General features: G+C 40.8%; 1 long non-coding RNA gene across 5 annotated transcripts; it reads left to right on the top strand.

The window, feature by feature from the left end:
• The first annotated feature begins 1,699 nt into the window (after nucleotides 1-1,699).
• On the top strand, nucleotides 1,700-11,367 carry LOC141672397 (uncharacterized). 5 transcript variants are annotated; one of them, XR_012555502.1, is made up of 5 exons: nucleotides 1,700-1,896; nucleotides 2,069-2,136; nucleotides 2,620-2,715; nucleotides 10,212-10,294; nucleotides 10,382-11,367. It is a non-coding gene; the product is annotated as an uncharacterized LOC141672397 (long non-coding RNA). The 5 variants fall into 5 exon arrangements; XR_012555501.1 differs by having other exon boundaries at nucleotides 10,083-10,294; XR_012555504.1 differs by having other exon boundaries at nucleotides 2,584-2,715.
• Nucleotides 11,368-11,905: the final 538 nt, after the last annotated feature.

Raw genomic sequence — 11,905 nt, 5'->3', positions numbered from 1 at the left:
CGGGTAAGGAATACTCGTGAGTTCTGTAGGTTTTTTGTGCGCCAGCCCCGTCAGGTAGATAATGGAGATGATTTATTTGATACCGTTTCCAAGCATATAACCTGTGTGTGTGTGTGAGTTTGAATAAAAGGTCGAGTAATATTGTGAAAAGAAAATTATATAATTAATAAGTGATCGTAACGACCCGAATTCACGACCTTGGATTCGGGGTGTTACATTTTAGGTCTCTTGACAACATGGAATATGTTATCAATTGGTTTAGTATCTTATATATAGGTACACTACTCTCTTTCAGGATCAGTTGCTAGCTTGGTATAAATCTGATTTTAGGCTATATCACATAGATGGTTTAATGAACTCATTCGCATAAGTGATTGTACTTTGTACTGCACCAAATTATAAGCCTTATTTATATTTTTTATATATGTAATCTTAATGCAGACCAAGTTATGTACGGAAAAGAACATACTTTTTACGCCCATTTTTGGCCCGTCTATTTTAGTTGCTGCTATTTTAGCCTCTGTACTGCCGACTAACGAGTTCATATTTGGTAAATTGTTTACTTGAATTTAATCTTTTAATATAAGTAAGTTATCTAAGCAATATAGACTTTACACCAGTAGATATCCCAAGGTCGGTATCTATACCCAAAACTTATATTTTAGATTTATATCCTTGCCATGATGTGGAAATTTGAGCAATTTAAACTTTGTATTTTTTGGTAATAGAAGTGATGACCTATTATTCCATCTTTTGTTACAAACTTAAATCTACATATTTCTTCCATGCTGCCAGCTTATAAGGGACAGTAACAAGCAAGCAACATCTTGTGGGAAATGGAAATTTACCTAAAAAAATTATGTTGTTCAGAAAAAGGGAGGAATGATCCATCTGTTATCGCTTTTAGTTGTTCAGAATTTCCCATAGCGTTACATATAGTAAGATTTTTCCCAGGAATGGTGTTTTTCTATTTGGCTCCTTTTTATCTGGATAGTTACAAGACGAGAAAGTTGTAGGAAGAAGATAAATATGCCCAGCGTGCTTAATGAAAATAAGTGAAATCTGAATATAAATCAGGGAAAACCATTTGAATTGAATTTATTTAACATGTAATTACTATTAGAGAATTATGTTATTATTAGTAAATGTAACTACAAATGCATCTCTTATATTGGAACTCTGTACCAAGTATAAAAATTGACAACCCTGTGCATTTTGGACTGAGCTGAGTTGCACACAAAATTTAATTGGGTCTTGATAACTAGATTTGTAGAAATTGTCATCAGTTACTATAACGTATGCTCTACCACCTCTTAAGGAGCTTATTATTTTTGGTGATAATGTTGGTGGATGCTAGCATAAAAGATATGGATTGCTACTCTTTACAAAAATGACAAGTTAGAGCCTCCTGGTGAGAAATAAATATTAAATTTCACCATAGCTCATGCACGTAGGGAAGCTCCAAATCTTAAACAGCCACCAAATCTAAATTGACGTCATTGAAGATGGCTCAATTTTAATTGACGTCATTAAAGCAGTCCTAGTTTAATATCTGCCTTGTCTTACCTTTATTATATTTTCATTATTTTACACATGAAAAATGCATGGTTAAAGAATCTAGGGCATGTAGGTCCAATTTATTATGACCCTTTCTAGGCTCTAATGCTTATCAATTATTGATAATTCAATAATTAAATTGCAGGAATGGATGAGTTATAGAGAATACAAACTTTAGCAACAAATCGATGGAGTAATCTTGGGTTCCAATAATCATATGGAAGCCTGATTACTGATAGCAATAACTACTTGTAATATCTGGTGCTTCTTGTATTAGGTGTAGGTGTGTGTTTTGCATATTCCTTTGATGATGCTGTTTATTTCTGTCAAGTTTTTACGGTCAGTTTATTTGTTTACACCTTGTAATCGCTTATCTTGTAGCTTGTATTTTTTTTAATTATATATATTGGACATGGAAAAATTTAAGTAAACATCACTTATCGATAGCATAAGCTATCAAGAAAAAGCAGAGGAAATGTTTTACTGATTGCAAAATCCATTTTTTTTCCAGGTAAATGGATGAATAGTTCATCTGGAATGGATTTCACACCGCACATCATTCACATTGGAAAAGGAGAGGTATGGATCTATGTGAAAGCCCCTTTATTATAGAAATATGAAAAACCAAAAGAGAAACAAACCCGTTAAAGAGGTCTCTGGTAACATGAATCAACTTGTAGATTAAATACAGAAATATTAACATGTCATAAGAAGTAAATAAGGCTTTATTTACAGGGGTACATATTAGGTACATAAAATGTTTGCTTTTTGTTAAATGAGGAAAGATTAAGAGTGTTAGAAAAAAGGGAGGAATTGGCTGATGCTACTGAATTTGGGTATTAGAAAGAAAGGGAGGGACTGGCATGATGGTATTTGAGTGTGAAATATCTTCAATATACTTGTCAAGAAGATTTTATTAAAAAAATAAAAATTCCTCTTTGATCTCTGATAATCGGTAATTCTGATTGGACTAGTGTTATTCATGCAATAATATAAGTTCCTTGGTTTTGCGATTCTCTACTTCAGGATGTTGCATCAAATATTTTACTCTTTGCACAACAGATACCAAGAGCTCTATACATCATGTATGCACATGGCACGACATCTGCCGTGACTCTAACCTAGCCTGAATCATCTCATGACTCGTTCACATATGAGGTAAAACTGCAAAAAACAGATTCTTTAATTGAATTTTACGAAAAAGAAAGTGTTGACGGAGGAATTTGGTATCAACAAAGTTTGAGGTTCGTCGCCGGAATCAAGATCTACGATGGTGGTTCTTCGCCTGAAAAGTGAGCGGAGTTAGGTGGTTGTGATAAATTGGGGGCTGAGATTGCTTAGGGTTGGTGGTGGCTCCTTCTGGCTCTCGCTTCCGACCCCTCACAATTTGCCTACGTATCCCTATTTATAGGGAATCAAGCCCACGTAGTTCTTGGGGAATAAGAAATCTAATGGGCTTAGACTTCTTATTCCCAGGCCCGATCCAGAATCCATCTTCCGCTAGCTTTAGAAATGTCCAACCATGAGGCCCAACCGCGAAGGCCCAAGGCTCGTTTGTAATCGCAGGACTTCACGGATAATGCATCTCCCTGCGCAAGGATAACATTCCGCTACAGCTATCTCCCTTGAATTACGAACGCAGGTATAGCCACGGTTCACCCCAAATGCCAGACGCGTCCCTGTCCCCCGAATGAGGATAACCCACCAGATAGCAGGACAGGTGATCCCAAGCTCTTGGGTGCAAAGTGCAGGATGACTCCAAAGTTCTCCAACGAGGACACCCGTTGAATACAAGAACAGAGTTCCCAAAGCACACACCAAAGTTAACCCCGCATCCCCAACGAGGACACCCGTTGAATACAGGAGGAGGCCTTCAATCATCAGGCATACCCCTGGAGGCCTTCAAGCTTTTCACGGACATCCCCCTCCTTGACCGTCTCAAGGAGGGAATTCTTCAAAGAGTACCTGCAACAAATACGTTAATGGAAATAATCCTCCATTGCTCCTTCCACGCTTGTCTTGCTTTAAACTTACTCTTGATCATGCATTCTTCACACATAGGACGCGTCCTGAACGATTGGGCGCGTCCTGACGCTACGAACTCCACATATTGCTATATCTTCCAAATATCTCTATTTGCTTTGTCTTGAATGAGAACAAACTCAACCATCCCAAAGTGTGCATCTCCAGGAGTCAGGACGCGTCCTCCCCTTGTAAAATACACATATTCTCCTTGCATGGAAACCTTATTACCTGTATAGCTCATCCCATTATTTTTACTTATCAGGGCGCGTCTTCCGCCTTGGGCGCGTCCTCCTCCTTCCAATATCTTCCTCCTCATCTCTTTACATGACAACCCAAAATACAGCCTACACAATCATGGACGCATCCTACATATACAGGACGCGTCTTCACTTCATACAATTTAGACCAAAACCTAATTATTCATCTTCTTGCCCCAATTCAATTCCAATTGACCCGTATTTGACCCGAGATGATCCAATACCAAATTTTGGCTATAACAACTACCCCCCGAATTCCATATGAAGTTGGAAACAAAATTGGAATTCTAATATCTACATCCAAGCAAAAATTTGTGTCATCCTCCACTCGTATGAGTATGCGTCTTCTGCATCTTCCTCTATGAAGGCGCATTCTCAATTAAGGCCGCGTCTTCGGAATCTTATCCTCCTTATTGACCATGACGGCGCGCTCTCACTCTTTGTCGCGTTCACAATTGTCATTCACATTTCTTCCCGCCTTCACCTATGAATACCCCTTCTCTTCTTAATAACTTTAACCTTGGTTTGTCTAGAGAGGTTTACCACTTATGTACCATATCTCTAAGCTTACATGAGCTAACTCGGCGTAAGAAACAAGAGAATTTGTATAAAAGTGTGCACCTCACATACCTTGGAAAAGCACAATCCATTAACAAAGGTTTGAGGGTTCTCTAACTTTTTCATCCCAATATTGGTCTACCATGAGCGCGCCTTAAACTGAAAGGGTCATCATATGAGGGCGTACTCTAAGAAAAGCGCGACCAGAATAAAACACCACCTCTCTGATCTTCAAGTAATAAATAATCTTTGACACAAGGAGGACGTGTCTTGTTGGTGATAGTGATCCTTCCACCGATGACACAATACCATTCTATATTTGATTTCCTGCTTCTTTACAAATCATGACTCCAAACCGCTGATCTCATCTTTTCCACAAATAGCGTGATTCATTTATTCAAATCAAAGTCAAAACTTTTACAATCTTCTTCGATCATCTATTTTTAGAGGGTGCGCCCTTTAAAGAGGCGACGTCTTCCTCAAATAATTAACATCATTAGAGGGCGCGTCCTCTTTACGAGGAGCGTCTTGCTCGATGAGAGGAGCGTCCACATCGACAAGGGTATCATTCTTGGAGGGCGCGTCCTCTATGAGAGGAGCATCCACCTCCACAAGGGGAATCACCCTTGGAAGGCGCGTATTCTCTAAGAGGAGCGTCTACTTCGACAAGCTAACATCCTTGGAGGGCGCGTCCTCTCTAAGAGGAGCGGCTTATCTCGACAAGGTCTTCATATTTGGAGGGCGCGTCCTCTGTCAGAGACGCATCCTCCTCGACAAGGGTATTCATCCTTGGAGGGCGCGCCCTCTATCAGAGACACATCCACCTCGACAAGGGAAATCATCCTTGGAGGGCGCGTCCTCTGTCAGAGACGCATCCACCTCGACAAGGGAAATCATTCTTTAAGGGAGCTACCTCTGTAAGAGGCGCGTCTACCTCGATAATCTAACATCCTTGGAGGGCGCGTCCTCTCTAAGAGGAGCGGCTTATCTCGACAAGGTCTTCATCCTTGGAGGGCGCGTCCTCTCTAAGAGGAGCGTCTTATCTCGACAAGGTCTTCATCCTTGGAGGGCGCGTCCTCTCTAAGAGGAGCGTCTTATCTCGACAAGGGTATTCATCCTTGGAGGGCGCGTCCTCTCTAAGAGGAGCGGCTTATCTCGACAAGGTCTTCATCCTTGGAGGGCGCGTCCTCTCTAAGAGGAGCGGCTTATCTTGACAAGGTCTTCATATTTGGAGGGCGCGTCCTCTGTCAGAGACGCATCCTCCTCGACAAGGGTATTCATCCTTGGAGGGCGCGCCCTCTATCAGAGACACATCCACCTCGACAAGGGAAATCATCCTTGGAGGGCGCGTCCTCTGTCAGAGACGCATCCACCTCGACAAGGGAAATCATTCTTTAAGGGAGCTACCTCTGTAAGAGGCGCGTCTACCTCGACAATCTAACATCCTTGGAGGGCGCGTCCTCTCTAAGAGGAGCGGCTTATCTCGACAAGGTCTTCATCCTTGGAGGGCGCGTCCTCTCTAAGAGGAGCGTCTTATCTCGACAAGGTCTTCATCCTTGGAGGGCGCGTCCTCTCTAAGAGGAGCGTCTTATCTCGACAAGGGTATTCATCCTTGGAGGGCGCGTCCTCTCTAAGAGGAGCGGCTTATCTCGACAAGGTCTTCATCCTTGGAGGGCGCGTCCTCTCTAAGAGGAGCGGCTTATCTCGACAAGGTCTTCATCCTTGGAGGGCGCGTCCTCTCTAAGAGGAGCGTCTTATCTCGACAAGGTCTTCATCCTTGGAGGGCGCGTCCTCTCTAAGAGGAGCGTCTTATCTCGACAAGGGTATTCATCCTTGTAGGGCGCGTCCTCTGTCATAGACGCATCCACCTCGACAAGGGAAATCATCAATGGAGGGAGCTACCTCTGTAAGAGGCGCGTCTACCTCGACAAGCTAACATCCTTGGAGGGCGCGTCCTCTGTAAGAGGAGCATCTACCTCGACAAGGGTCTTCTACAAAATCTTCATGTAACAAAACTAAATCAATGATCAATATTTTTAGAAGGCTTTTATCTTCAACAAAGCTCAAGCGATGCAGAAACTATCTCTTGTTGAATCATCTCCCAACGAGGCATCTCACGAAGTGGCATCTTACTCATATGGCAATATGTAACACCACAGAACTAATGAAAGGTAACCTACCCCCCGAGCGTGCACCTTGTCAAAAGTACTTTGTAGCCTCATCTTCTTCATCTGAACTAATGCAACTCCCACATTCCCTTTTTACTAAAGACAACCAGATGACCTTGGTAGTCATATCGAAAGAAGAAGCCTTAACATATGAGCCAGATATGCTCAGGGCGCGTCCTGAAAACTCACTCAGATTATTGAGGATGTGAGGGCGCGTTCGCTGAAACTAAACTCTCGACATACTAGGAAGATCATTGTACTTCATTTGCTTCTTTATAAATCATGTATTTAATGTCGAGGAAGATCACATGGGTATTTCTTGAGAGAGATAGCCTTGGAGAGTTTACTTATAACTGTTGAGGATATAACATTATATCCTTAGATGGAAGAGCTCATTCATGTCCTGGGGCCTCACCTTGACAATCAAGGGGCGCGTCCTAGGATTCATGGTACCTCTACTCTGATAGATTATTTTCTCTTGAAGTTCCAATATTAAGATTCTCCTTGTGGTCAATAAAGTTCACCTCACCATCAATATATATATATTTTTTTCGAGGGCGCGCCTTAAGGAAAGGGCGCGTCTTGAAAGATGAGGAATTAGTTCCAGTCGAGTCATTCTTCAAGTAGTGACTATAACTCATCTGATTATCATGACATCTTCATTGAAAACTTCCATAGACTTTTTCTTCTGAGGGCGCGCCCTGGGAAGGCAATTCTCCACTGAATGTTTCACATGCAGAGGGCGCGCCTTAATATATTGTGACGCAGCACTTGGTAACTCATGAGATTTTTTCCTGATAAGATTTCCTACCTACAATAAACACAATTAATATGGAACTTGGAATGTTACCTGGAGGACGCGTCCTAGAGGGACGGACGTGTCCAGTCGGTGAATTTTCCTGGAATTTGCTGGAAGTCATCTGGGCCCCAATTTTTTTAATCAAGGCGCGTCCTAAGAGTTTGTGGGGGATTTTCTCCATGCCAAATCTCTTTCCCAATCCTCTTCCTGCACAAGTCCCAAAAACAAGTAATGAAAAATATAACGAAACTAGTTGAGTGTTACCTTGATGGATCTTGTTAAAGGCGATGACTAGCTCATGATAGTAATGCCTTCTTCTTGGAGTGTTCTCCTCCCGATCGTCCTCAGATTTGCGCCTGATTAAGTCTTCTGAACTGAATAGTGTTCTCAAATCTTCTAAATCAAATAGAATTGTTCAGTCTTCTCGTTGGAGTAGGATTCTCCAATCTTCTAAATGGAATAGGATTCTCCAATCTTCTAATTAGAACATGATTCTCCCATCTTCTAGATAGAATAGAATTCTTCAATCTTCTAAATAGAATAGGATTCTTCAATCTTCTATACCAAATAGGTTTCTCCCCATCTTCTTAATGGAATGGGTTTCTTGCAATCTTCTAAGACAAATAGGATTTTTTGGTAAAAATTCGTAGCTGCTGTTTTCCTCTGTTTCCGGGCTACTCAACTTGGATTTTCCTATCCATATCATCTCTGAATTAAAGAGAATTCAATAAGCTTCGCGTAGGCTGTAAGATCGTTCAAATCTGACTTACGGAACTCGAGATACGGCCCAAACAGTGTAAGCAAATCGCTTAACCCACCAAATCCGAATTTTTCATCCAACTTTGCTCCTTTGTGGCCATGGTTGTAAACTTCAACCCTCATGGCTGGAAATCATCATCCATGGATCTCCCTCGTGACCGTGGATACTACATTCAAATCTCCTTCGACCCCCCTGGCCAAAAATATTTATTTTACGAATCTCCTTCGTGGCCGTTGTATGCAACTCCTCCGTGGCTATCCTTCAATTATTGCGTCAAAGAACCTTCATCGTGTCGAGACATCTCTTCCTCCTGAGATTATGATCTTGATGAGCACCCCTCCTTCTAGCGCCAATTTGTTGACGGAGGAATTTGGTATCAACAAAGTTTGAGGTTCGTCGCCGGAATCAAGATCTACGATGGTGGTTCTTCGCCTGAAAAGTGAGCGGAGTTAGGTGGTTGTGATAAATTGGGGGCTGAGATTGCTTAGGGTTGGTGGTGGCTCCTTCTGGCTCTCGCTTCCGACCCCTCACAATTTGCCTACGTATCCCTATTTATAGGGAATCAAGCCCACGTAGTTCTTGGGGAATAAGAAATCTAATGGGCTTAGACTTCTTATTCCCAGGCCCGATCCAGAATCCATCTTCCGCTAGCTTTAGGAATGTCCAACCATGAGGCCCAACCGCGAAGGCCCAAGGCTCGTTTGTAATCGCAGGACTTCACGGATAATGCATCTCCCTGCGCAAGGATAACATTCCGCTACAGCTATCTCCCTTGAATTACGAACGCAGGTATAGCCACGGTTCACCCCAAATGCCAGACGCGTCCCTGTCCCCCGAATGAGGATAACCCACCAGATAGCAGGACAGGTGATCCCAAGCTCTTGGGTGCAAAGTGCAGGATGACTCCAAAGTTCTCCAACGAGGACACCCGTTGAATACAAGAACAGAGTTCCCAAAGCACACACCAAAGTTAACCCCGCATCCCCAACGAGGACACCCGTTGAATACAGGAGGAGGCCTTCAATCATCAGGCATACCCCTGGAGGCCTTCAAGCTTTTCACGGACATCCCCCTCCTTGACCGTCTCAAGGAGGGAATTCTTCAAAGAGTACCTGCAACAAATACGTTAATGAAAATAATCCTCCATTGCTCCTTCCACGCTTGTCTTGCTTTAAACTTACTCTTGATCATGCATTTTTCACACATAGGACGCGTCTTGAACGATTGGGCGCGTCCTGACGCTACGAACTCCACATATTGCTATATCTTCCAAATATCTCTATTTGCTTTGTCTTGAATGAGAACAAGCTCAACCATCCCAAAGTGTGCATCTCCAGGAGTCAGGACGCGTCCTCCCCTTGTAAAATACACATATTCTCCTTGCATGGAAACCTTATTACCTGTATAGCTCATCCCATTATTTTTACTTATCAGGGCGCGTCTTGCGCCTTGGGCGCGTCCTCCTCCTTCCAATATCTTCCTCCTCATCTCTTTACATGACAACCCAAAATACAGCCTACACAATCATGGACACATCCTACATATACAGGACGCGTCTTCACTTCATACAATTTAGACCAAAACCTAATTATTCATCTTCTTGCCCCAATTCAATTCCAATTGACCCGTATTTGACCCGAGATGATCCAATACCAAATTTTGGCTATAACAGAAAGTTTTTCTCTTTTTTAGATGAAATAATAAATAGCTTGGCACTTTTAGTTTTTAATTTCCTTTGAAACGACAACAATCCAAATCCTTTGGAGAGTAATTTGACATCGCTCATCTAGACAATCCTTTTAAGATATACTCTTAATTGTGCCAGTTTCGAGCAAAAGGTGAAAAATATGTATTATTGCCAAAGTGAAAGTCATTTGATATAGAAGTCGTTCTACATAAAGCTTAGAATTTTATTTGACTTCATGGCTCCCTTTTGACAAGTTGCTTATTCACTTCAGCAACATAATATTAATGTAATGATGGCTGCATATTATACATCTCATTTTGGAGCTGTTGAGCAGCTATGCACCCATGCTCGTAGGCTCCAGGTATACTTAGTTTGTAAATTAGTTTCTTACTTTTTTCAGTAAATAGCACATATTTGGTCCTTTTTGTCTGTGAAGCACTTGTTAAGAATGATGATGTGGACCAACTATCAAAGCTCAATCAGGTTAGTTGATTTAAAGCTAGCATTTTGTCTGATGAATTTACTAATACACCATGTTTATGTAATTTTCCTTTCATGTGTTAATTACAGAGATGTCATCCAAAAGATTAGAAAAGGAGAAAATGGTGAAAGTTTTTCAAAAAAATTAAGCATCAGGTCAAATCGAATTTGTGTGGAGCCGAGTTCTTAAGAGATGTTCACGGATATTCTGTAGGATTGGTATTTTAATTGTAGTAGACTTTAGAATTTTGATATTGCTTCTGTACACGATGGTATTTTGATTAGACTTTATAGTTTTTTTTGTTGGTTTGTTGGTTTCATTGTTGTAGGAGACTGTTAGGAATATGTTGTGAACTTGATGATAAGTTAAACAAAATACCTTAGTAGATTTAACTTAGTGAAATTTGTAGCACTCGACGGATGATCAAATATAGTCTCGACGGATGAACCTTATAGTCCTGACGGATGACAAATTGACATCCATCAAGTGAGTAGCTTATGTAACAAATAAGAACTGTAGCACATTTCTGCAAACAACATGTATTAGTCAAGTAGATTGCTTAGGGTTCTGTAAGTTATGTTGACTTCTAGATTGATATGCAGAATTGGTTGATTAATTATAAATATGAGATGTCTTGTAATTCTGTATAAGTGAAATAAAGTCAAATGGAAAATAGACTCCCGACGGATGATCTACAAGACTCCCGACGGATGATCAACAAAGCTCCCGACGGATGACAAGCATAGTTCCGACGGATGATCAAATTCAAATAGCTGTTGACAGTGACAACACAATCACATGTGTTGGGTGTTTGCAAAAGGAATGTGGCAGCCTGTTAAGCAGGATTTCAAGAACAAAGAAGCATTAGCATTTTTATGCAATTGTGAAGATATTCAAAGATGCTGGAATAGAGTAGTAAAGCAACATGGAGTTAGATTAGATATGTTTTGTTTTATTATATTGTCTTATATTCATGTAAACTTGGTAATATATAAACCAAGTGTAGCAAGCAGAACAATTAACTAAGCAAGCATATTTTTAGAGAAACATTTTCAAGCTGTATTCTGTAAGCATTTCTCTGTAGTTTAGTTTTTTAAACTTGTAAGCAACTGTGAGCTATTCAAAGCTTCACAGAGTTCTCAATTTGATATATATATATATATATATATATATATCTGGTGGATACTTTCAAATCCACCAGAAAGTTTTAAAAGCTTTTATTTTTATTACTTAGTGTTTTGATTTCTATCACTCTTTTATTCCGCACCATTGCAAATCAAACACTGCTATATTTATCAAGTTAAAACTTTCTTTAAATTTGAAAAAGTACCCAGAATTACATTCAACCCCCCTTCTGTAATTCTTGTTATCTTTTAGGGAATAACAATTGGTATCAGAGCAAGCTCTTGAAGAACAAAGAGTATAAAGATCACAACAAACAACAAGATGAACAAAAAGGATGTTGGAGTGAAGATTCCATTTCTGGACAAAGACAACTATCACCACTGGAAGGTGAAGATGCACCTACATCTTCTTTCTCAAGATGAGGCCTATGTGGACTGCATAGATATAGGTCCTCATGTACCAATGAGATCTGCAACTGGCAATGAACC

This window comes from Apium graveolens, chromosome 7 (assembly GCF_009905375.1).
Source record: "Apium graveolens cultivar Ventura chromosome 7, ASM990537v1, whole genome shotgun sequence".
Classification (NCBI taxonomy): Eukaryota; Viridiplantae; Streptophyta; class Magnoliopsida; order Apiales; family Apiaceae; genus Apium; species Apium graveolens.
Note: the sequence above shows the minus strand (reverse complement) of the source record. Positions and strands in the feature narration are given on the sequence as shown.